This window comes from Anoplophora glabripennis, unplaced genomic scaffold (assembly GCF_000390285.2).
Source record: "Anoplophora glabripennis isolate ALB-LARVAE unplaced genomic scaffold, Agla_2.0 scaffold26, whole genome shotgun sequence".
NCBI lineage: Eukaryota > Metazoa > Arthropoda > Insecta > Coleoptera > Cerambycidae > Anoplophora > Anoplophora glabripennis.
In genome coordinates, this window is record NW_019416261.1 from 267,494 (window position 1) to 291,258 (window position 23,765).

A 23,765-nucleotide genomic window follows, 5' to 3' on the forward strand; every position below is an offset into this window, starting at 1 on the left:
TTGTCCAGCTATGTAGTGGTTTAATGTGTTATAACTTCAATAATTTCTTTCTCAGAAACTATAAGAATTTTACAATTTTTTTTTACAATATTGACCCCATTTCTCATGCCGCATCTATTCCCAAATTTTTTTGGATAAGTTGTGAATCATCCTGTATATATTTGGAGCAATTTTTAAAATAAGTAAATATTTATAAATATTGATAAAACTTTGTGAACAAATAGTAAAACATATGTCAATTCTACCCTAAAAATTTTACAACGATCGATCGCGTGGTTTTCGATTGACAGGATTATTAATTAAGAAAATTTCAAAAAGTTTATCGCATACCATGGATTTAAACTAAGGCTTAGAAAGGGCACGCAATTTTTTAGAGATACTTGTTGTCATAATAAACAATAATCAATACTAAAAATACCCATGTTTACACTTTTATAACCATTTAGATTTTTTTTTTAATTTTACTCTATAAACAATTTCATATTTATTGCCCAGGGAATTTTCTTCGCAATCGACAAAATCTTGCACACATAAAAACTACGTCGTAACCCCTTGCTTTTTAGCCAAATACAGCAACATTCTACTCTGTAGATTCTGAGATATAGAAGAGTAAAGTTAATAATAATTTATAGCTTACGTAATCGTGTAGTCGAGAAAAAAAAAATATGTTTATTCGGCAAATAAAAAAAAATCAAGAAAGGTACCGTGGTCACCGCAATTTCTCGGTAGAGAGGGAGTGGGGATGACTAAGATGAATGCGTATGCGCGATAAAGGATGAGTTTTCTCGGGAACGGTAGCACTTATCAAGACGAAAGCTGGTTTTACGGCTACGACATTGAGACAAAAGTTCAATCATCACCATGGATTGGTAAAGGATCTCCACACTCCAAGAAAGCACGTCAGTCTAGATCCAATGTGAAAGTAATGCTCACTGTTCTTTTCGATATTAATAAAATTGTGTGTACTATCAAGGAGTTCAGCAAAAAGAGTCTGTCATTTAAACGAAGAATTTTTGTGTGTTGGTAATTTTACATATCACCATATTTTAATTCTAGGAGTGATTATCAAATTGGGTTTCTTTTCCGGGACACACCCTATATATAATAATCCTGATTTTAAAGGACTTAAAGTAATCGAAAATATTTATCGTGTTGGTTGGCTTTCAACTGTACATTATTTCTCTATCAGAAATACATTTTTTGCAACACACCTGTAGCCAAGCATCTTCTGTGAAATTTAGCGATAAAAACACGCGCTAAATGGATAGGTACTATCTCCCCAAATTCTCATGACGTCACAACCACACAGACACACACACTTGGGATTATTACTCATGCCATCATCTATCATTTTCACCCTCTGAATAATTCTACCGGTAAATGTGGCAAACTGCTATGCAGGCGTACACCGGTATAAGGGTTTTCAAGTATAACAAATTTGAAAGATGACTAGTTGCTGAAAAAAATGCGTGTTTGATATTCACCTTTTTTCTATTAAAAAACTTATTTAGTGTTATTATTCCTAAAGTTTTGTAATGAAATAGAAAATTAGAATAATTAATAGTGTTTCATCGATTGGTTATTTATTATTGGCTATACGAGGTCTGTTTAGAACTTTATTTTTTTCAACTTAATTTTATACGCTATTGTTCCTTGTTTCCTTCAAAATACACCGTTATCTCAGCGTTGTTTCCATTTCGCAAAACAGTCCTGGATAGCTTCATTTGAAATGGCCTTTAAAGTCAGTGACGAATTTGCTTTAATATCACCAATAGTCTGAAAACGGCATCCTTTCAGGACTGATTTTAATTTCAGAAAACAGAAAAAATTGCAAGGTCGGCGAGTAAGGAGGGTGAGGAAGAACAATAATCTGATATTTGGTACAAAACTAACAAATTATTGACAAAGCTGAGTGTGCAAACGCAATGTCATCAGTTGTCTCGCCACACTCTGCTCTCTTTTTGCGGATTTTTTCACGTAACCGTTGTAAAACGCCTAAAACGGTTCATTGTTTCACCTTGAGACAAGAATTCCAAATGCACAAATACATTAAAGTCGAAAAAAACAATGAATATCACTTTGACATTGGGTCGAGAATGACATACTTTCTTGGGGCGTGGAGATGCTTTGCCAATCCATTGTGATGAGATTGAACTTTTGCCTTAATGTCGTAGCCGTAAACCCAGCTTTCTTTTCTCGTTATGATCTTTTGAATTAATGTTTTACCGTCTTTGGGTTGTTCAAGAAGTTGTCGACAAACGTCTACATGATTTTCTTTCTGTTGTTCGGTGATCAAATTCTGTTGCAACTCAATGCATGTTCAATTTTTCACTGAAAATTTCATGGGGTGACGCAATTGATGCTAACCTCTTCTGCAATTTCTTTGACACTCAGTCGGCGATTTGCACGCACCAAATCTTTGACTTTCTGAGCGTGGGAGTCATCAATTGAAGTTGAAGGCCTTCCTGGTTGAGCATCATGTTCAATTGACTAACGATCACTTTTAAATCGTGAAAACCATTCGTAACATTGCGTACGATCTGGAAGATCATCTCCATAAGCTTGTTTCAAAACTGGAAACGTTTCCGTGAAAGTTTTCCCCAGCTTCATGCAAAATTACGTTGCATCGTTGTTTCGGAAAATCGCACATTTCAAAAATCGTCATTAACACTTAAACATGTTGCACTCAAATAATAATACCACGAAAACTAAATGAGCTAACAACAACTGCATATTAATAAATATCTCCATTAACACATAATTCAAAAAGTTCGGTTATTTTCTGAACAGACCTCTAATGTTCGATATTTATTGTAATAGTGCCAATATCCTCTAATCCTATGTATGATGGTGTTAAATATGTCAGTGTTATTAGTTCTTGAACTCCTGCCAGAGGTCGCTAGTTGCGACATTTTATGACAATTGTGTGGGTTTAATTTGTTTATAATATGATAATATAAAATTACATCTTCTATAACACAATTTTTATTTTCAGGGTGTCCCCGTTAAAGGTGGCAGTACCAGCTCTGGAATAAAGGTAAATATTAAATTAATTTAATTTAGATCTTTTCTTGATATTAGTAATGTAATCTTTTAACTTTTCACTTATATGAAGTATAACAAATATGGAAGTGTAGCTTTCGTGTGGCATATTTTATTTTTTTGTTTTATTCCATCCACTGCTTTTGGGACTTGGGTCTCTGGATCTCTGTTACTACATGTAACGGTTTATCGATTTTACATGAACAGTTTTTTGACCTTTCCTTTCCTAAACTTTGGTGGACAAAATGTAGGATTGAGGGTAAAACATTTAACCGTAATATACTATGTCACAATTTTTAAGGTTAACGATTGTTTCATTTAAAATACTGTAGTACAAATTATGTTTAGATATTCTTTAGGGGAAATATTCTAATTAGCGTTTCCTTTTTAAAAGTATCAAAATTGAAAGTTTAATTAAAAATTATTTAATATACATTGACCACTTATTTACGCAACAAGTGTATAAATATTTCACGTTCAAGCGGGAAATTTGTCAAATTAAAAAGCTAATTCGGAAATTAATTACAAACAATATATTATAAGAAGTAGTACACTTAAACTATATCATTTTATGTGCCAGAGTTCGTGAGGGAGTAAGATGAACCAGTGGAATTATTTTAATAGCAGGTACGTATACCACATTACATATGGTAACTAGAATTTTACCGCACAAGATTGATTTCTTGATTTCTCGTGAATCGCTCTTTACTCCTCCAGCCAGACTGCTCATTGCCGTCCTCACACCCTTGTCTTCTCTCCCAATGCTCCTAGTAGTTCCACAATACCCCGTATTTAAAAATGGGTTACTAGAACATGACACATTTTCATAGAAAAGTTAATGTTAACAAATAATAAGGGGTGACCAAATAATGCTAAATTTTGTTCGGCTCAAAAATTAGGTTAGTTGCAAAGTAGATTCACACATTGTTAAAAATTAATATACTCCAGTTGAATTAGATTAGAAAACATGAAAGTTTGAAAAAATTATTAATAGAAATTTTATTGTACTTATGACGGGGAATAGTACCTATGCAGAATGATAATATCAAAAAAGGAACTCGAAAGAAGTGACGCTAAGTTGGCAAATTGCAAATAAGTGGCAAGTTTAGGTATTTTTTCACTTTTTTTACTATCCAGGAAAATATAGACGACCTATCGGAATATTGGTTACTTTGTGTTATAAGCAATTAAATACCTACAATCTAGGGTACCTAGAATCATTTTTCACTAATTTGTTAACTGTAAAACTGTGAAATGCGGAAATATCAGTTTTCGAAAATTGCCCATTATTATTGCAAAAAGCGCTAGATGTTGAGGAAATTTATGGAACAGACGGTCAATCCAATGACCAACATGTGTTTCAAATTCCGATTCCAATGACCGTAAAATCGTTGCTCCAGCTATTTGTTAATTAATTTCATTTCTTTTTTGCTGCTAATTGATTAATTAATTATTAAACGTTAATTTTAGAAATTAATATCGTAGATATAGGTTCTAATTGATTCAAATAAACTTATCGAAAAAAAATTAAAAAGTTAAAATTAAGTTGTCCTTTACAACTAACAAAGTAGGACGTGCAAAACAATGTTATGAACAAATCGGGCAAAATCTGCTCGGGAATTCACTCTTTTTGCATTAAATAGAGCTTATTTTTATGGTAATTTAAAAAAGTGACGTCGCCTAGCCTCTATGTTGCCAAGATAACTTTTTATATAATGTTAATTGTTAATTAACAATTGGACGTATCGGACCGGGATTTTAGAGACAATTAATGAAAGAGTTAAACTTTTATTTTCAAAAGTTTTACATTGATAGTTCATGTAATAAACCCGTTAGCAGCAGTAAAAGTTACGCAGAAGAAGACCGTTATTTAACGTTAACTTTTACTGCTGCTAGCACGTTTATTACATGAACTATCAATGTAAAACTTTTTGAAAATAAAAGTTGAACCCTTTCCTTAATTGCCTCTAAAATCCTGGTCCGATACGTCTAATAGTTAATTAACAAATAAAAAAAGTTATCTTAGGAACAAAAAGACGTAGGTGTTTTCTCTTTCTTTTTTAATTACCGTCAAAATAACCTCTGCTCGACTTGACTCTGTTACTCTGTTAGTTGGAAAGGGCTACTAATTTTAACTCTCTGAAATTTTTTTTTCGATGCGTTTCTTTGGTTAAATTAAAACCTATATCTACGATATTAACTTCGAAAATTAACGTTCAGTAATTAAAAAACACAAATTTGCCAGTTATTTGCAATTTGCCAACTTAGTGTCAGTTCTTTCGAATTACTTTTTTGATATTACCATTCTACATACACTTCCCCCTCATAAAGTACAACAAAATGTCTACTAATAATTTTAACACGTTCAAACTCTAATTCGAGTAATAATAATGGATGAAATACTGATGTTTTTATTGATAGAGATTTTAACAACTGAAATCGTGAAATAAAAGTCTTTATTGCAGCTCTTATAAAATCCAATACTTTAAAGTAAATTATCTAAAACACTTACTTTCGATAATAGAGTAGTTAAAATTATATTTTACACTGCTATACAATAGTCGAAAAATTAATTTAAGATATCGTCATCCCAAAATTACCTAAATTAATTTTCCTGAGGCTTAATTTATAACTACAGTAACAGTTATTGCAGTTGCAATTCATAAGCAGAATTGCATACAAGGAATATTAGTTGTAATATAAGTTTATAGATGCCCGTGTAGCGACTCTAAAGTGATACGGTTTTATTAGGTAACTTTGAAGTTGTAATAGTACAGTAAATTTACTCCAAAGCCAGCTATTCATACCGGCAATTCTATTCTAGCATTGGGACAAGCGAGATTCATAGACTTTATTGCGACATTTCCTTTTGAACTAGTAAAATATTACCAGGTATAGATAAATATTTTACTTGGATTTTGTGAATCTAAAGTTTTCATTTAGTAGTATATTCACTCTGGTTAAAGTTTACGGTGTGCTATTGCATTCAATTGAAATTTCTAATCACATAGATGTAAATTAACATATTTGTAAACAACTTACTAAATTAAATGGAGCGTAGAGTAACTGACGATCTTATTTATGGCAATAGTATAACGTTTCTCGAAGACGTCATAGAGAAAAATTTAGTTGCAGTTTACTTTTCCAAAGTGGGTGCAACTTGTGTTGTACTATTATGCAAATACTTACATACAGGGTGTCCAGGAAAGGTCATGTCAAAAATAAAGTGATATACAGAGGAGGTCAAAATAGATGTACTTCATATATATTTTTTTCCTATCGGACTTCGTTGTGGAGTTATTCGCCTTCAAAGAAAGAAGTTTGAAAAACAAATTCCAATTATAACTTCTAAGTCGTTACCATGACAGCAACGAAATTTGGGCAATTAAAGTAGCTCATGGTAATGTTCATTTCCAAGTTTAAACTGATATTCAATATGCCTGGATTATACAGGAGCAGACGAAATTATCCATTTAAATTTATACATCCTTGACAGAGTTGCCAAATTTCACGTATTTCTTTCATAGTTCGATACCTCTCTCACTTTGCTAAAAAAAGAAATACCATATGTCCGTCGATATCTTGTACCGTTTTTGAGAAAATCGAATTTTATTAATAACATACATTTATTGTGTCAAAAATGCGATATTAACATTTTTGTAAAAATTTTGGTTTCTTTGGAAATTAAGATATTAGCTATGGAGAATTATAATGTAAAAAGTGCAGTTGTGTCACATTTTTTTAAATAAAATTACATAATCTCTAGTCATAACTCAAACCTTAATTGAAAATATTCTTTCAAATTGAATCGAGTTAAATTCTATTCCGGATAGCTATGGGACATTTTATAAATATTTTGACAGATTTTCCTATAATTGCAATTTACTTTGTTTTCACGTTACTTGTTTGAAGTAAATCAATAACATTAATAGTCCTGTTATTACAAAAATTGATAAGGGGAAGTATTCTCGTTCCTCTTTCTAGTTTTCAGTTTGAATCAAAATTGTTTTCATTGACGTCTGATTTTTAATTAGCCTATCATGAATTGCGGATAATGGCTACTAATGTTTAATTTAAAATTGGTATGTATTTCCTTCCAAACATAAAATTGAACACACGACCATTATCACCAAAATCTTTACAATTCATTCCCATAACATATACAGGGTGTTTCAGTTCGAGTGAATCAAATTTTAACCACATATAGAACTCGATAAGTAATTAAGAATTGCCTTATAAACCAAGGTTCTATGTCTCACCGTTTTCGCTCTACAGGGCCGTATTGGTCGGTTTTTTACATCATATTATTTATGATATCTCTGGTATGGTTGTAACAATTTGATTCAAATCTGGTATGATGTTAATACTTACGAATGTCTATAATTTACTGCAAAATTTACAAATTTTTTGTAGGTCAGTGGCGTAGAAACGGGTAGGGTAGCGGGATTTTTTTGCCCCAACTTCTACGCCAATGACCTAATACTTATTTGGGGTAAATTTTTAGATTCCTTGGACAATTTGGCATAATACTTGTTTGAAATCGGTAAAGTGTCTCGTTCTGCCGAAAATCTCAATAATGTGGGAGGCCGTTCTTCTGATAAAGCATTTAGTTTCGTAATGATAGCAAATACATTTCAAAGTAATATTACTTTAATATTATGTATTAAATTAAAATGGAACGTTTCATGTAAAAATGTTAACAGCAAACAATGAAATATTCTTTTTCTTATTGCTGTATCTTAGATGCTAATAATAGGTAATAGTTTGTAGGTACGGTTTTTACAATTTTAAGTAATAATACAAAACGGTAAATAACAACATAACAAATAACACTAACATAAAACAATATTAAATAACATGTTCAAAATGACCCCCATTGGCTCTTATACATGCTCTGCATCGCCGAACCAACGACTGATAGACATCAAACATAATCCCTTCTGTATTATTTATTGCATCTGCAGCATCGTGGATTCTTTCTCTGAGATCATTTTCATCTTGCGCGACAGTGCGGTAAACAAGCTGTTTTATATGACCCCATACAAAAAAATCAATTGGATTAAGGTCTGGGGATCGCGGTGGCCAATGTATTGGTCCTCTATTTCCTATCCACCTATGTCCATAGTTTTCCGTTAACCATGCACTAACATCTCTTGCATTGTGCGGAGGTGCACCATCCTGTTGGAAATAAACGTATTGTCTTTCATTTAATGGCACCTCGTCTAGAATTTCATGTGTGGAATTCTGTAGCAATTCTAAATATCTTTGCCCATTCAGTATACCATTTATTTCAAAAAGAAATAATTTGTTTCGAAAAATTACTCCCCACATATTAATCTTAAATCTGCGCTGAAAGGCCCTTCTTCTTGTTAAATGGGGATTTTGTAATGACCATTGATGTAAGTTTCTAAAATTATTCAGTCCATTTTTAGGAAAAAGGCTTTCATCGCTCCAAATAATATTTTGTAAAAAGAGTGGATCTTCCGTCAAATTTTGGAGGATCCAGTTGCAAAATTGTAATCGTTGAAGGTTGTCACCTTCTTGTAAATGTTGCACTTGCTGGTAATGATATGGATGTAGCAGCTCTTGATGAAGGACCCTCCATACAGATACGTGGGGTATCTGTAATTCGCGTCCGATTTGTCTCACACTCAATTCAGGAGTATCAACTACCCGTTCGATAATATTTTCCTCGTACTGTTGAATATTACGATATCCTCTACCTTCTTGATTTTTTCTTACTTGCACAGAACCTGTTTGTCGCAGTCTTCTAAAGGTTCTTATAAATACGCCAAAAGAGGGATGACGCCGACGATTTGGAAACATTCTCCGATATTCTCTTTCTGCTTCTCGAGCACGACCATGACAATATCCGTACACAAAAATCATATCAGCGTATTCTTCACTTGAATATTCATCCATATTTTGACAAATGGTAAGTACTGTTGCAAATCTTTATAATTAAATAACAATTCCTGATGACAGATAATGTCATTATTGTTATGTTTTGCATAGCAATCTTTGTGAATACATACTCCCAAAGCGCAGACTTACAATATGAGCCTCACATCAATTGTCAATGAGGGGTGTAATTTTTTTAAACAAATTATATCTAATTTGACATAAATGAAACGTTAAATTAGCAAAAATACTTATAATAGTTTCAGAATAGCATAAATGAAATGTAAAGGAGGTATCATTGAATGTGTACCGCACTGTAGTGCAACATAAAACAGAGCTCAGAAAGGAAACTCACCACACTATAAATGCTATAAAAATAATACACGAAGTGTAGAGACGTATTGTTTAATATTGTTTTCAACCGTAATTTAATAACTGCTAAACTGAACTAAACTTGATTCCTTATCAGAAGAACGGCCTCCCACATTATTGAGATTTTCGGCAGAACGAGACACTTTACCGATTTCAAACAAGTATTATGCCAAATTGTCCAAGGAATCTAAAAATTTACCCCAAATAAGTATTAGGTCATTGGCGTAGAAGTTGGGGCAAAAAAATCCCGCTACCCTACCCGTTTCTACGCCACTGACCTACAAAAAATTTGTAAATTTTGCAGTAAATTATAGACATTCGTAAGTATTAACATCATACCAGATTTGAATCAAATTGTTACAACCATACCAGAGATATCATAAATAATATGATGTAAAAAACCGACCAATACGGCCCTGTAGAGCGAAAACGGTGAGACATAGAACCTTGGTTTATAAGGCAATTCTTAATTACTTATCGAGTTCTATCTGTGGTTAAAATTTGATTCACTCGAACTGAAACACCCTGTATGTATAGGAAAGAATAACTTTTCCTCACAAGAACTATTCCTCCAGATGTCCCACAGTTCACGACCAAGCAATAAAAGACATAATTTGGTAATGAATGTAATTTGCAACAAGAAAAATACTGTGAATTGTTCACAATCATTGTCCTTTCTGTAAATAACCATTGTCAGAACCCTTAATATTTTTTCCAATAATTTAATGAGATTATATTTTATCTGGAGTTATGGTATAACTAGTTTATTAAAAGAACATTGGACAGATTAAACATATTATTACGAATAAATGACGTTTTTAATAATCTCTCAAGTAAGTTTCATCTTCTGAGGGAAAAGGGAGGGAGGGTGTTATTATTTTTGTTATATCGTTACACCCAAAAAAGGTAGCATCCACAGAGCACCTAGAGTGTACGTTTCCTATCCCAAAGCATGGGAACCGATGAAGTCAAATTGCGGGGAAATGGGGTGTGCGAGTTAATCTGATCGCGCATACTTTGAACGGGTCCGGCTTTAGCAATATTTTTACACTTAATAACAAATATTCATTTTTCAAGTTTGGAATTCAGAAAATAATATATTTCAATGTCTTGTTTAATTAAACCTACAAAATAATTTAAATATATTTATTGACACTTAAGTAATGTTAATTTATTTAATATTTGTCTTGTAGTAGATTTCATCGAATTAAATACTTTAACTTCATGATTTATTATCACATCGATATACTTTTCACATACATTCTTATCCATATTTTTTAAATAAGTTCACATTCAAAAAGTGTTTCAATACATGATACACAATTTTACTTTTCTGTAGCTTGGGTGTACTTTTTATAGGAGTTGTTAAAAAAATATATTATTATTTCTATTTTTTAAATTGTCATTTTTCTTTCTTAAACGACAGTTTGCTTATCACTCTTGGCAATTTTAAAGTTGGCACTGCATTTTTGGATAAATTTCTAACGCCGCTTTTATTAATAATAATAAATTTCTCTTGAAAATGTAAAGAACATATTACAGACGATTTTAAGGGCGCTCAGTCTCTTTTCACCCTCTTTAGGAAATCTGACAAAAAAACAAGTAAATTGGTAATACAATTTTATTCAGTAACTTAACCTGCAATTTAACATTAATGTATGTTTATTATTGAAATTATAATTATGTTGAGGGTTCAATATTTATAATTATTTTTAATAGCCATCATGAAAATAAACACCAATTGTGACAAAAAACTAATTGTAAAAGCCGGTTGATAATATGAGCCTGTATATTTACATCAGTTAATAACATGAAGCCAACACTGGAAATAAGTGCATGTGAGATGGAGAATGTTGCGTGTTGCGTGAAGCTTACCTAAAGAATGAAATTTCAGCACTATTGTGATCAGATCTGCTATTACAATCGTCAACGATACAGTGCCCCATGATTGCACAAATAAAAATAATATATTTAATAAAATATTGTTTCAGTTAATTTGCCAACTTATTTGAAATCTACATGAAAACATTTTATCAAGACCATTTCCACTTTTCTTTAGGAAACCGAATTACACCTGTTTAATGTTTAATGGTTACTTTTTAATTTAGTGATGTATCATCATGTTCCAGATCAGAAAAAACTTTGTCAGTTAATCTTTTATATTGATATTTGTCATCTTTTTACAATTTTATATTCAACAAATTTAACAAATAACATGATTTTAACTAACTAGAATTAAAGCTAAATGAGGTGTTGGAAAGCTAGATAATTTTCTTAACATGTTTGTTTTTGTCTAATGTAAATTACACAACTTACCTCAATTTAAATACCATTTATATCACTGATGGGTTCCGAAAATGAAAACAACTTATACACCTGTCTTTTGAAGAATTAGAATATTGTTTCCATTCGGTTAAATGCAACTATGTAAGTACTTGCTTAATTGTGGAAAAAATAGTTTTCAGGACCCTTATGTGATGCCAAACTGGCTAGACTAGAGTCTGCCCTCGTTTTGCCGTCGCCGTTGTAGATCATTGAAATTGGCCTCATTTCACGATATCCGTTACTGCCGGGTTAATATTTTGCGGAGTCATTTACCTTAACATTCGTATAGTACGTTTTAAAATATAGACGATGATAACATATTCGATATAAGCCTAATTTCCTTTATGACATACTAATACTATTGAACCTGCATACGAATGATCTTAGCTCATTACCATATATTGGAGGTCGGGGCACACAGTCCGCAGAGTAGTTGTTTCCCAGAATATAATTAGACGTAATTTTGTTGGATTAAGTAGATTCCAAAAATAAAAAATCCCACATTCATGGGGAATTATTTAAAAAAAAGAACAATTGAGAATGTATTGATTGCATGTATTGAAATAATATATATTCTATCAGATCACTTTGAGAACGGAAAGAATGACCACAACAACGTGCTATAAACCCAATACTAATGTACTGGGTTTACTAGTGTAACATAATTGTTACACCAAAATTTGAATATGTACCGATTGCTTAGCAATTAAGAATAATTCTTCCTATTGTATATCACTGTAATCCTGAAAAATAGAACAGAACAGGACATGTAAATATATCGAATCGATTTAAACACCGTTTTTGTTCTCTAAATCACTTTTAGTTGAAAATGAATTAAATATGAAAATATGTTATGAAATTTTTATTACATCAATTGGCACTGAAATAATTTTTGCAAATGTTGGTGGTCGCTGTTAGTAGGTAGCCCTAAAAAACAATAGCCGAAGCGGTCGAGGCTTGCCTATAGAGGCGAGCCAGGGCTGCGCGGCAAAACCGTAGTGGGTTCGAATCCCACACGCGGCAGGAAAAATTCGAAATAATTTTCCTGTCGTACCATGGATGTTTGTGATTGTTAAGGTGGAGGGTAGTATAAGATAGCAGGCAAAAAGGGCCAAGCATGGCCTAATTGCTGGTAAGCTTCATACCTTTACCTAGTAGAACTAGAAAATGCAAAGATTAAACAAAATAAGAAATACACTAATGATGACAGCGATAAAATATCAACAAGATCTCACCTGCGTATGAGGCTATTCTTTCCGAGAGGAATAACAAGGCTAATGTTAAAATTTTTACTTTTTTACTATTTTAGGAATCTCCTTTTATATAGTTTTTTGTATGTTTTAAGCACATTAGTGTATCTATTTTACGAAACACGTATTGGTTGTTTCTAAATAACTTTCAAATCCTTGTAAAAATAAATTAATTTGAAGTTGTTCATTTTTATAGTATCTATGTAAATAGTACACAAGGGTCAGATTCGGTCTGCACAATTTCAGCTATGACAATTTGTTGCGGGTTGCCTAAATATGTGACGTCACACTAAAAGAGTCTATTGTGTTTAATTCAAAAACAACCAGTCAAATTGCCTAATAAATTTGATATGAATTTGATTTATACAAGGTGCAACGTTAAGTGGGGGTTAGTTTTTTTAGGGGTAATTAATAATCCAGTTATAGGTAATTAGTTTTTAAAATGTACTTTAATTCTTGTGTACACCGCAACTGTAACACGAATGCATTACAAATACATGAATTGTAGGCAACCTACAGTGCATGTAAAAGGAGATAGCACAATTAGTGCGGGTGGACGGTGAAGAAGCGAAGTTGTTCCGCATTTTAAGAGAGTACATTTAACTGTGAATTTGAATGTTTTTCATCGTTATAAAATTCGAAACGAATTCCATATCTTAAGGTCCACATAGTTTAAAAGTGGCAAGTTACACATTTAAGAAATTATGCGAGCTTTGAATGCCAATATGCTAATATTAACCACTCCCACCCACCCAAGAAGAGTAACGAGCGCCAAAGAGCATTGTGCGCGCGCTGCGGCTAATGTACGCCGTTATTTGAGGTTACAGTAGCTTGTCCAGCGGCGGGGTTCGAAAATTACTAAGAAAATATTAAAAAGAAATTAGTTTTTGTGAAGGAAGTTGAACAAATAAACTATGTGTTTCTAAAGGTAAAAGGAGGCCTCTGTATAAAAATGACCCCTACTGGAGGTTACCCTGTATATTTACAACATTTTTTTCTTTTCCTGAAAACATAGGTATATTTTATTATTAGCTTTCGATTTTATACTATTGTCCTCTTACTAGAAAAAAATGTTATTTTGTATAAATAATACACATTAATACAATTAATTAAATTTTTGAAAATTCATTAATTCAAAAAATTTTATTTGAATCAAATTTATAATTTCTTATTTACTTACATTCAAATAAAGTCCGTATAATTACAATTATAAATTGTAACCTTGAATTAGACGAAATTCCTTACCCACTTATGTAAATAAATGTTTCTTGGGAGATGATTTACTTAATTCAAGGTTGTATTATGCCGATACAAATATCCAGGAACAAATGTATTCTTGATTCAAAATAATATTTCTTTCCTTGTACGTTCTATAAAGGGTGTGCATCACGCAAAAATAACAAATCGAAGCTCNACATTTTTTTCTTTTCCTGAAAACATAGGTATATTTTATTATTAGCTTTCGATTTTATACTATTGTCCTCTTACTAGAAAAAAATGTTATTTTGTATAAATAATACACATTAATACAATTAATTAAATTTTTGAAAATTCATTAATTCAAAAAATTTTATTTGAATCAAATTTATAATTTCTTATTTACTTACATTCAAATAAAGTCCGTATAATTACAATTATAAATTGTAACCTTGAATTAGACGAAATTCCTTACCCACTTATGTAAATAAATGTTTCTTGGGAGATGATTTACTTAATTCAAGGTTGTATTATGCCGATACAAATATCCAGGAACAAATGTATTCTTGATTCAAAATAATATTTCTTTCCTTGTACGTTCTATAAAGGGTGTGCATCACGCAAAAATAACAAATCGAAGCTCATTTACGACACGAGAAGTGTTGATGTTGATACATTGTTTTTTTTTTATATTACCTACTCAAAGCAAATATTTTGTCCGGCAATGTTTAACGATCTCAGTAGAGTAGGGCAGTTATTCTTCAGGTTTACATAAAAAACACTATAATGACTAAATAATAGTTCAAACATAATTTTTTCTACATTGGGCGTTTTTCTCTCCAAATTACTACATTTGAGACTGATTTTACCATTAATTTTAACTTGATTACCTACCTCCATATACTTTTTTACATGGTTTTTTAAATACTAACTAATATTGGTACGTAATAGATACGTTACTAATAATTGTAAATAGAATAATTAATTTAGGTTTTAAAAGAGAATTATTTTCACCATTTTAAAAAAAACCTGTATTAAAAAAAATAATAATACCAATCTGTTTGATAGGAAATATTTTTTAAAATCGTTTTTACAAACGTTTATGTGTTACTATTTTTTTAAGCAATGTAAGTACTTAATTTCCGAATTTCAGTGGCAATGATATCTGAAATAGACCTACTTCAGCTAAAGTACACTATGTAAAGTAGATAGGGACGCATTTAGGTACTAGTTATAAAATTCTAAATAAAATAAAGTATCTTTCTACTACTTTTTCTTATTCGGCCCCTTTATCTACTAAATATACTAAATTAATCGAAAGCAAATAACGATGCAACAAGATTAAATCGTGAGCAGTTTAGATTTAGGCAGAATTCGATCCTGTTCCAAAGACTTACGAAGGGCAACGTTGGTTATGATACGCGATTTAAAGGGTCAAAGGTAACCTCCGTATAAATATCACTCCCATTCACAGTTACACCCTGTATATCCATGTTTACGCTACAAATTTATATAAATGCTCAAAAGGCGGAATATGTCGTTCTGAACCAGAGCTATTAGCACAACGTATTAAATAGTTCCATAGTTTTAGGTCTGGAATCTATGTGCTAAGTAGTTTGCAGTTTCATTAAGGTGCATTATTTCACAGGAAATGAGAATTTAAACGCTGTGTTCTAGCTGGTGGGTACATTAGGAAGTTTGGTTCTTCATCTGCGCCGACAAGACTTCGTAGTATTTCCTAAGAACATAAGTGCAAATTGAACATTCATATAACGTCCAACTGACGCTTCAAAATCTAAAACGTGTTTATGTCTTATGAAGTTCCATGGGGAAATTTCTTCACCTAAAAACTTTAAGTATGATTCGCCAAATTGATATTTTTAGTAGTAACTAGCAACCCGCCCCGGCTTCGCACGGGCAAATATAAAATAGCCTATGTTACTCCGAGGAGGTGTAGCTTTCGGTAAAATTGGTTGAGTAGTTTTTGAGTTAAATCGTAACAAACAAACAATCAATCATCTTTCATTTAATGCGACCCTAATATTAATTTTAAAATAATTCACGACATATCTATATACCTAAAGACAACAAACGAACTCAAAACTAAAAATGCAAAACCTTTAAATTTAAAACAATATAGGTAACTACCAACAATGTGAAAACAAAACGAATTAAAGTACACATATATAGTACACATATAGTACACATAAATTCAGGCATATATCTAACCCATTTGCGACACTTAGAGAGATAGAGCTACTTTGTGCAGCACGAATGGAGATATATCCAAGTTAAAGTGACTGAACGCATGCGTATTTCCCAACAGAACAGCTGTGTGACAACGTAAGATGATATTTTCAGATTTACTATTATTTCGGCATTAAACAGAATAAATATGAAATACAAAACTTTAAGGATATATAAATTTTGTAGAGTAAAATAGAATGTTTGATTATTTTGCCCATAAAATGATGCTACGTATGAACGGTTTTTATCTGCGAATTAAATACATTACCGATGAAGCCCGAATACTTCCGTACATGTTTTATCTCCGTGTGGTTTATGTTAGTGACGTTACGTATAAATCATATAATAGCCATTTTGGATATTTTGTAAACATTGTTGCCGTTAGCTGTATTGAAGTGTTTTAAAAAGTGGTTTACAGTGGATTTATAGTTATTTATTTTTAAAACTTTGGCGTTTTTATTAACAATTATTTGCAGTTACAAAGAATGTCTAAATCAGTATCGGAAATGCAAGAAAGAAAATAAAAATATACATTTTTTCGGTTTCCTAAAGAAGACCAACTGTATGATTATTACTTTTTATATAGGTAATCTTAAATTGCTTATAAAAATTGTTTAAATATTAAATTTTTATAATATAAATTGTTCTTTTAGATGTCGATAGAAAAATGTGGACACCCAGAATTAATACTGCATGGATAAAACGATTTCAAATTTACATTGCTAGTGTAATACCTTTTGGAAGTTAAAATGACATATTTTCTATATTCATTATTCAGTTAGATAACAAATTTGATTGCTAATTATATTTGTAACTACCCAGGAAACACCATTTATAATTTTTGTAAAGATGTACCTCCAGTTCAACATCCCTGTCCAAATTTTTCTTTGGACTATTTAATAAAGTAACTTGTAATTCTGCGAATTTACTACCACATAAAATCTATTAATAAAAATGTTAGTAAAACTCCTAATATAAAAAATGTAAAATTAAACATGTGTATAATTTGTTATTAGGTATTTTATTTCAACAAAAAATTAATGAACACTTAGCAATTTTATTTTAATATATTAGTTATCTAATTTATCATCCCGGTTAGACAGACACTTTATCAATTAAGTGAAAATTGTGATAAATGTAGGTGTAAGTATTTTATGTTCATGTTCATTCAATATTTCGAATTGGCAACACTCTTCAGATATCAATTTTTATTGTCCAATCTGGCAACGTTTAGCATCCAGTTTAAATGGACAAGGTCAACAGCGGCATCTGTGCCTTATCTAAGGAGTGTCGCATATGGGTTAGATATGTGGTTCAGGACTATCAATTTTAATTAATAAGTAGTTAGGTATCTAACTACCTAAAAAAACAAACACGAAACAAAAATGAGACTATTAAGTTTCAAATGATTCACAATAAGAAAAAAAAAAACAAACAAATTATTAAAACTCAATGAAATCAAAGTATGTTTGCAAGTATCTAATGTATGTTCCGACTACCTAAAGACAACAAATACAAAACAAAAATGTGACCTTAAAATATCGAACGCAATTATAACTTTCCAACAACACCCAGAAAGAAAACACAGTTGTCAGTCGTCACCTCCATTCGCTCTAAGTCAGTTTATTAAAGGATCACGCGCACGTTATCGTTCGGCTTATTAGCTAAACAGCAGCAAGACGGTGCGGGGGGAGGGTCGGCGATCGCATCAAGCGAAGCGAGGCGCTTGAATTTTATTCTCGCGTCCTTAATTTTTTTGCGATTACTCCTAAGATATTCATTTAAATTATATGGTGTAAACGAGTAAAATAATGTGCATGAAATGCTTAAAGCCTCTAACTTATTTCAAATGATAAGGATTAATACCGTATTTGTGTAAACAGCTTTTACATTACCGCTTTATAATTGCCAATTTTTTAAAGTATTAAAATGGATAGTAGTATGGAATAGGTAGTATGTTATCTTTAACATATAGACATATGCCATCGTGGACTTTTCTGTAGCATATATAAGATACACTACATAAACTTTCGGACCCCCCCCCCCCCGGCTCGGACGCGGGCGCGGGGTCACGGGACGCCCACGCGGCCCGGTCGAATCACGGCGACACGAAATTAATTTCGCTGCGCATTATTTTGATTTTGCTATATCTCCTAAGGTATTCATTTAATTTGCATGGCGTAAAGGGAAAAAATAATCTTCATGAAATGCTCAAGCCAACTAACGTATTTAAAATGATAAGGATTAATACTGTATTTGTGTAAATAGCTTTCCAATTACCGCTATATAATTGCCCATTTTTTAAAGTATTAAAATTGATATAGTATGTTAGCCTTAAGAGATAGACATATGCCATCGCGGACTATTCTGTAGACCTATATAAGATACACAATTCCACATTATTTTGTTATATCTCAAAGGGTTTAGGAAGCGTTTTCGTTGAAAGCTCCCAGACGGCTTATTTTTTCCGACACCTCCAAAAAATATCGTTAATGTATACAAAAACTTAACAAATTATATACTAAAACCTTCCTCGAGAACCACTCTATCCATTGGTGAAAGCATGAAAAACGGTACAGCAGTTTTTGAGTTTATCGCGAACAGACAGACAGACGCGGCGGAGGACTTTGTTCTATAATATGTAGTGATAGTGATGCCTAACACTAATCAATGTACAAGGTAGCTTTAGAAACAATTTTTCCTGCACAATTAAAAAAAATCTTATTTTCATCCTGATTATAACCTCATCATCCAATGACACAAAAAATGCCTGAATGAGATGAATGTGGCGAGAACGATGTGAAACTGCTGGTTTATACAGGGTGTATTTAAATGAAAGGGCACAAATGATAACAGATATTCCTTAGGTGAAAATAAGTTGATTTAAAAAGATACAGGGTGTCAAAGTGAAAAATAAAAAAATGATTTTTCCTTAATAAATTCTAAAGATATGTTTCAAATTTTCTAAAGAGATTTTTACGAGGTGGGAAAAATAATTTTCATTTTTGAATGTCGCGAGCGGGGCGCTCTCTGCAGGTAATGTTATGCATTAAATATGTATTAACTTTTTTTGTCAACTCTCGTATACAGATTTTAGTAACAAAGTCCACATTTTAAGGAATTCTATAACAAACTGTTCATGCGCACGTAGTAAATATCAATTTGGTTTCCTCAGGACCGTTTCTAATAAGATATATTCTACATCGTCTTTTTTTTTGAAAATAAGTTTGTAACAGTTCTTGAGCTGTTTAAACAGTTCTTGCATGAGAACAAGTACTAGCGCTGAATTCCAAATACTCAATATTCGCACATTGTGATCTGCAAAAGGAACTGTTATAATATTATTATCATATCAATAATTATATATTCTGATTTAAAAATCAATCATCTTTCATCTAATGCGACCCTAATATTAATATTAAAATAATTCACGATATATCTATATACCTAAAGACAACAAACGAACTCAAAACTAAAAATGCAAAACCTTTAAATTTAAAACAATATGGTAACTACCAACAATGTGAAAACAAAACGAATTAAAGTACCTATGTTCAGGCACATATCTAACCCATATGCGACACTTAGAGAGATAGAGCTACTTTGTGCAACACGAATGGACATATATCCAAGTTAAAGGGGCTGAACGCATGCGTATTTCCCAACAGAACAGCTGTGTGACAACGTAAGATGATATTTTCAGATTTACTATTATTTCGGCATTAAACAGAATAAATATGAAATACAAAACTTTAAGGATATAGAAATTTTGTAGAGTAAAATAGAATGTTTGATTATTTTGCCCATAAAATGATACTACGCATGAACGGTTTTTATCTGCGAATTAAATACATTACCGATGAAGCCCGAATACTTCCGTACATGTTTTATCTCCGTGTGGTTTATGTTAGTGACGTTACGTATAAATCATATAATAGCCATTTTGGATATTTTGTAAACATTGTTGCCGTTAGCCGTATTGAAGTGTTTTAAAAAGTGGTTTACAGTGGATTTATAGTTATTTATTTTGAAAACTTTGGCGTTTTTATTAACAATTATTTGCAAAATAAAAAATTGAAAAATATTTATAACTTTATATCCGTTCTAAACAAAATATTTTAGGAATTTAAGAACCTACGTCAAACAACTTATCAGACAATGTCCCGACGATTAATTTTACTAATAAAAATATTACTACATAATTATTAAATATTATTAAAAATATGAATTTTTCGGAATTCCGAATTAGTCTAGAATACAGTTTAGTACGCGTACAGGTCTGCGTTGATTAAGAGCTAGTCTATTCAAGTTTAGTATTTTAATATCCTTTTAGTCCAGGGATCGAGTTGCGGTTTTCGGCATTGACTTCGGAAAAATATCAGGAAAAAAGTCTATCTATTACACTTTGGGGCTGGATCGAAACTGCATTGCGAGTGCATAAACTGCATCTTGGAGTGCATCAATTTTTCCGAATTTTCTAAAAATGGTAAAAATTTACTAAAGTTGTAGAAATTTGTGTGCACGGGTTTTCGGGGTCGAAGATTCCGAATCTGACCCTGAAAAATATGCCCGACGGCCCTGGGGCCCCCCAGGGAGCCAAAGGGGGCCTTATGTAAAACATTGAATAGCTGAGTAATTGCCTTCTAAATCCCCACTCGGGGGTTTTTGGGGTCGGGAATTTCGATTCTGACACTGAAAAGTATGCCCGACGCCCTGGGGCTATCACAATCACAGGAATTTCCTATCCTCAAAAACAGGTCAAAAATAGCAAAAATTTATGAAAAAGTGCTAAGAAAAATGGAAAGTGTTAGGAAAAATACATTTTTTTTTGCTACATTAAAATGTTTATTTATATGGTTAACACCCCGTCAATTGATTTTCTAACCTAAAAAACAGGTTAATTAAGTTCATACATCACGAATTTTCAAAAAAAATAATAGATTCGCGCCAGGGTCGCTGATCACGGATTCGAGGTCAATTATGCAAAATTCAAGACGGCGGATCCAAGACGGCCGACCAAATTTTCAAAAAATAACGCTATTCGATGTTTTACAGAAGCCCCCCTTGCCCCCCTGGGGGGCTCCGGGGCCGTCGGGCATACTTTTCAGTGTCAGAATCGAAATCCCCGACCTCAAAAACCCCTGAGTGGAAATTTAGAAGGCAATTACTCAGCTATTCGATGTTTTACAGAAGGCCCCCTAGCCCCCCTGGGGGGCCCAGGGCCGTCGGGCACGCAAATTTCTACAACTTTTAGTCAATTTTTACCATTTTTAGAAAATTCGAAAAAATTTATGCACTCCAAGATGCAATTTATGCACCCGCAATGCAGTTTCGATCCAGCCCCAAAGTATAATAGGTAGATATATTTCCTAATATTTTTCCGAAGACAATGTCGAAAACCGCAACTCGATCGGTTCATCAGAAAAAAAATTCTGATTTATTGTCTAACTTGCCTGGTCTATTTAAGTAGTATGGCAAAACGAATTATACAATCTAAGTAATTGTCAATAAATTTGTTTGTGTACTAGAAAGATGACTCACATAAATGTATCTATGTTTGAAGGCGAGCGACTACATGCATATATATGTCTTAAGACTAATGAATTCGATCCCGACCCTTATTTTTATTCCCGGGATATCGGGATTATTTTACAAATAAAAAATAAGAAAATCTTACAGAAATCAGTTCCTTAATCAACAAATCAAAATTTTTACAAAAATCAAAATTATGCAAGTAAACTTTGAAAATTAACAAAAATCTCTCTTAACATCGACTAAATAGACTACTTTCTTGTAACAACCTAGAAAGTAAAGTAAAATAAGTTTCTTTACGCAGTTTATTTTGCATTTTTAGCATTTTTTTTTGTAGCATTTTTTTTTGCATTTTTTTTTGCATAGGTGACAGGTAGTAATGGCAGAAAAATGTATCAAACGGATTCAACGCCCATCTTCACATACCCATCCCCATAATTCTAATCACGTCCAATTATTGTGACAGGCAGGAATGCCAGAAAAATTGAAGCTCAGATAAATATAAACTAGGACTCGGGTAGGCAAGCTCAACCGGAATAACGGACTGATAGAGTAATTTATCCATGGCCAGAAAAACTCAGACTGAACCTCTGACAGGCAAACTAAATCTGAACCTCGGACAGGGAAACTAACTGAAACTCAGACATGGAATTTGAAAATAGAAGTTCAGACTGTCAAAACCAGGCTGAAGCACCGGCACCAAACTCAAACTGACTTTCAATGAGGAAAATTCAAATTGAAGCTCAGACATGGAAAGTCAAACTCTAACAGAAGTTCTAGCTGGTAAAACAGAGCTGAAGCTCCATCAGGCAAACGCAAACTGATGTGTGGACGGGAACACTAAACTCGTGCAGTTTGGTTCATCGCCTTTGGGCTTTTGCTTTTTTCTCAACTGCGGCGTTTCTTTCAGAGTAAATCCCTTACGAACGCTAACTGTCAGTTTCTCCATTTTCTCCCTCATTTTCTCCATAAAACTCACTTTCATTATAAACAGATGCGTTCAATAAGTAGTTAGGGTATGCGTCACTGTTATACTGTGATTCATTTTCACGATTTTTTATTTTTGTGACATCGGTGCTTAACATAATAGTTGGACATTGGTAGGGGAAGGTGGATTGTATCCGTTTAGCCCAAAACAAGTGCATATTGCTTGTTTGGCTCTAGGGAGTGTAAACAGTCATTTCTGTACCATTACTACCTGTCTTAGTAGTTGGATGTGGGTCGGCTATTAGGGGATCCATTTGGGCTAAAATGGATTTAATTTTATTTGTATGGCTCCAAGCAATATCATGCATATTTTTAATTTTTCTAATTTGGCCGAAGTCTTCGCTTAATGACCCTCCTCCTTTAATGACAAAAGTAAACTAAAAAATATATTCCAGGGAACCGCCTTATTCTTTAATACAAAAATTTACTCACGTAACGAATAAACGTTAATACAAAACACTTTTTACACCCATGAGTCTGAATAAATGCGATTCTTCCCGGAGTTATTTCAGTGAACAGAACGTTTACAATCTACAAAAGTCGGACCTCTACTACCAAATCTTTGGCTCGGTGTTTTTATACAATCGATACAGACTGCCAGACCTTCGATTCTCTTTTCAATAAGTACAAAAGAATTTCCGTACATTATACGCTTACTGGAATAACAAGTAAATATGTTGCCAACTTTCTATTTTTTCGAAGCCTCTTGCATAGATTCTAATATTTTATAGAATTTATATTAGAGATTAACGGAGATGTATAATTTCAGCTGTCTTCGTAAAATTAATAACGAATATCTCTTTTTTTCCGTTTCTACAGTTTTTTTTTACAGCATACAACTTCTTTTTCGTAGGTAGTGAATTTATTTAAATTTAAGTATTTCCTTGAATAAACTGACCTCCACTGTCGTAA

General features: G+C 32.4%; 1 protein-coding gene across 1 annotated transcript in view; it reads left to right on the forward strand.

Moving 5' to 3' along the window:
- LOC108905962 (complexin) overlaps positions 1-23,765 on the forward strand; it is a 1,206,537-nt gene that overhangs the window by 39,835 nt on the left and 1,142,937 nt on the right. The window contains exon 2 of the mRNA XM_018709052.1: positions 2,996-3,037. The gene's annotated coding sequence lies outside the window, so the exon portion shown is untranslated. The remainder of the gene's footprint in view (positions 1-2,995; positions 3,038-23,765) is intronic.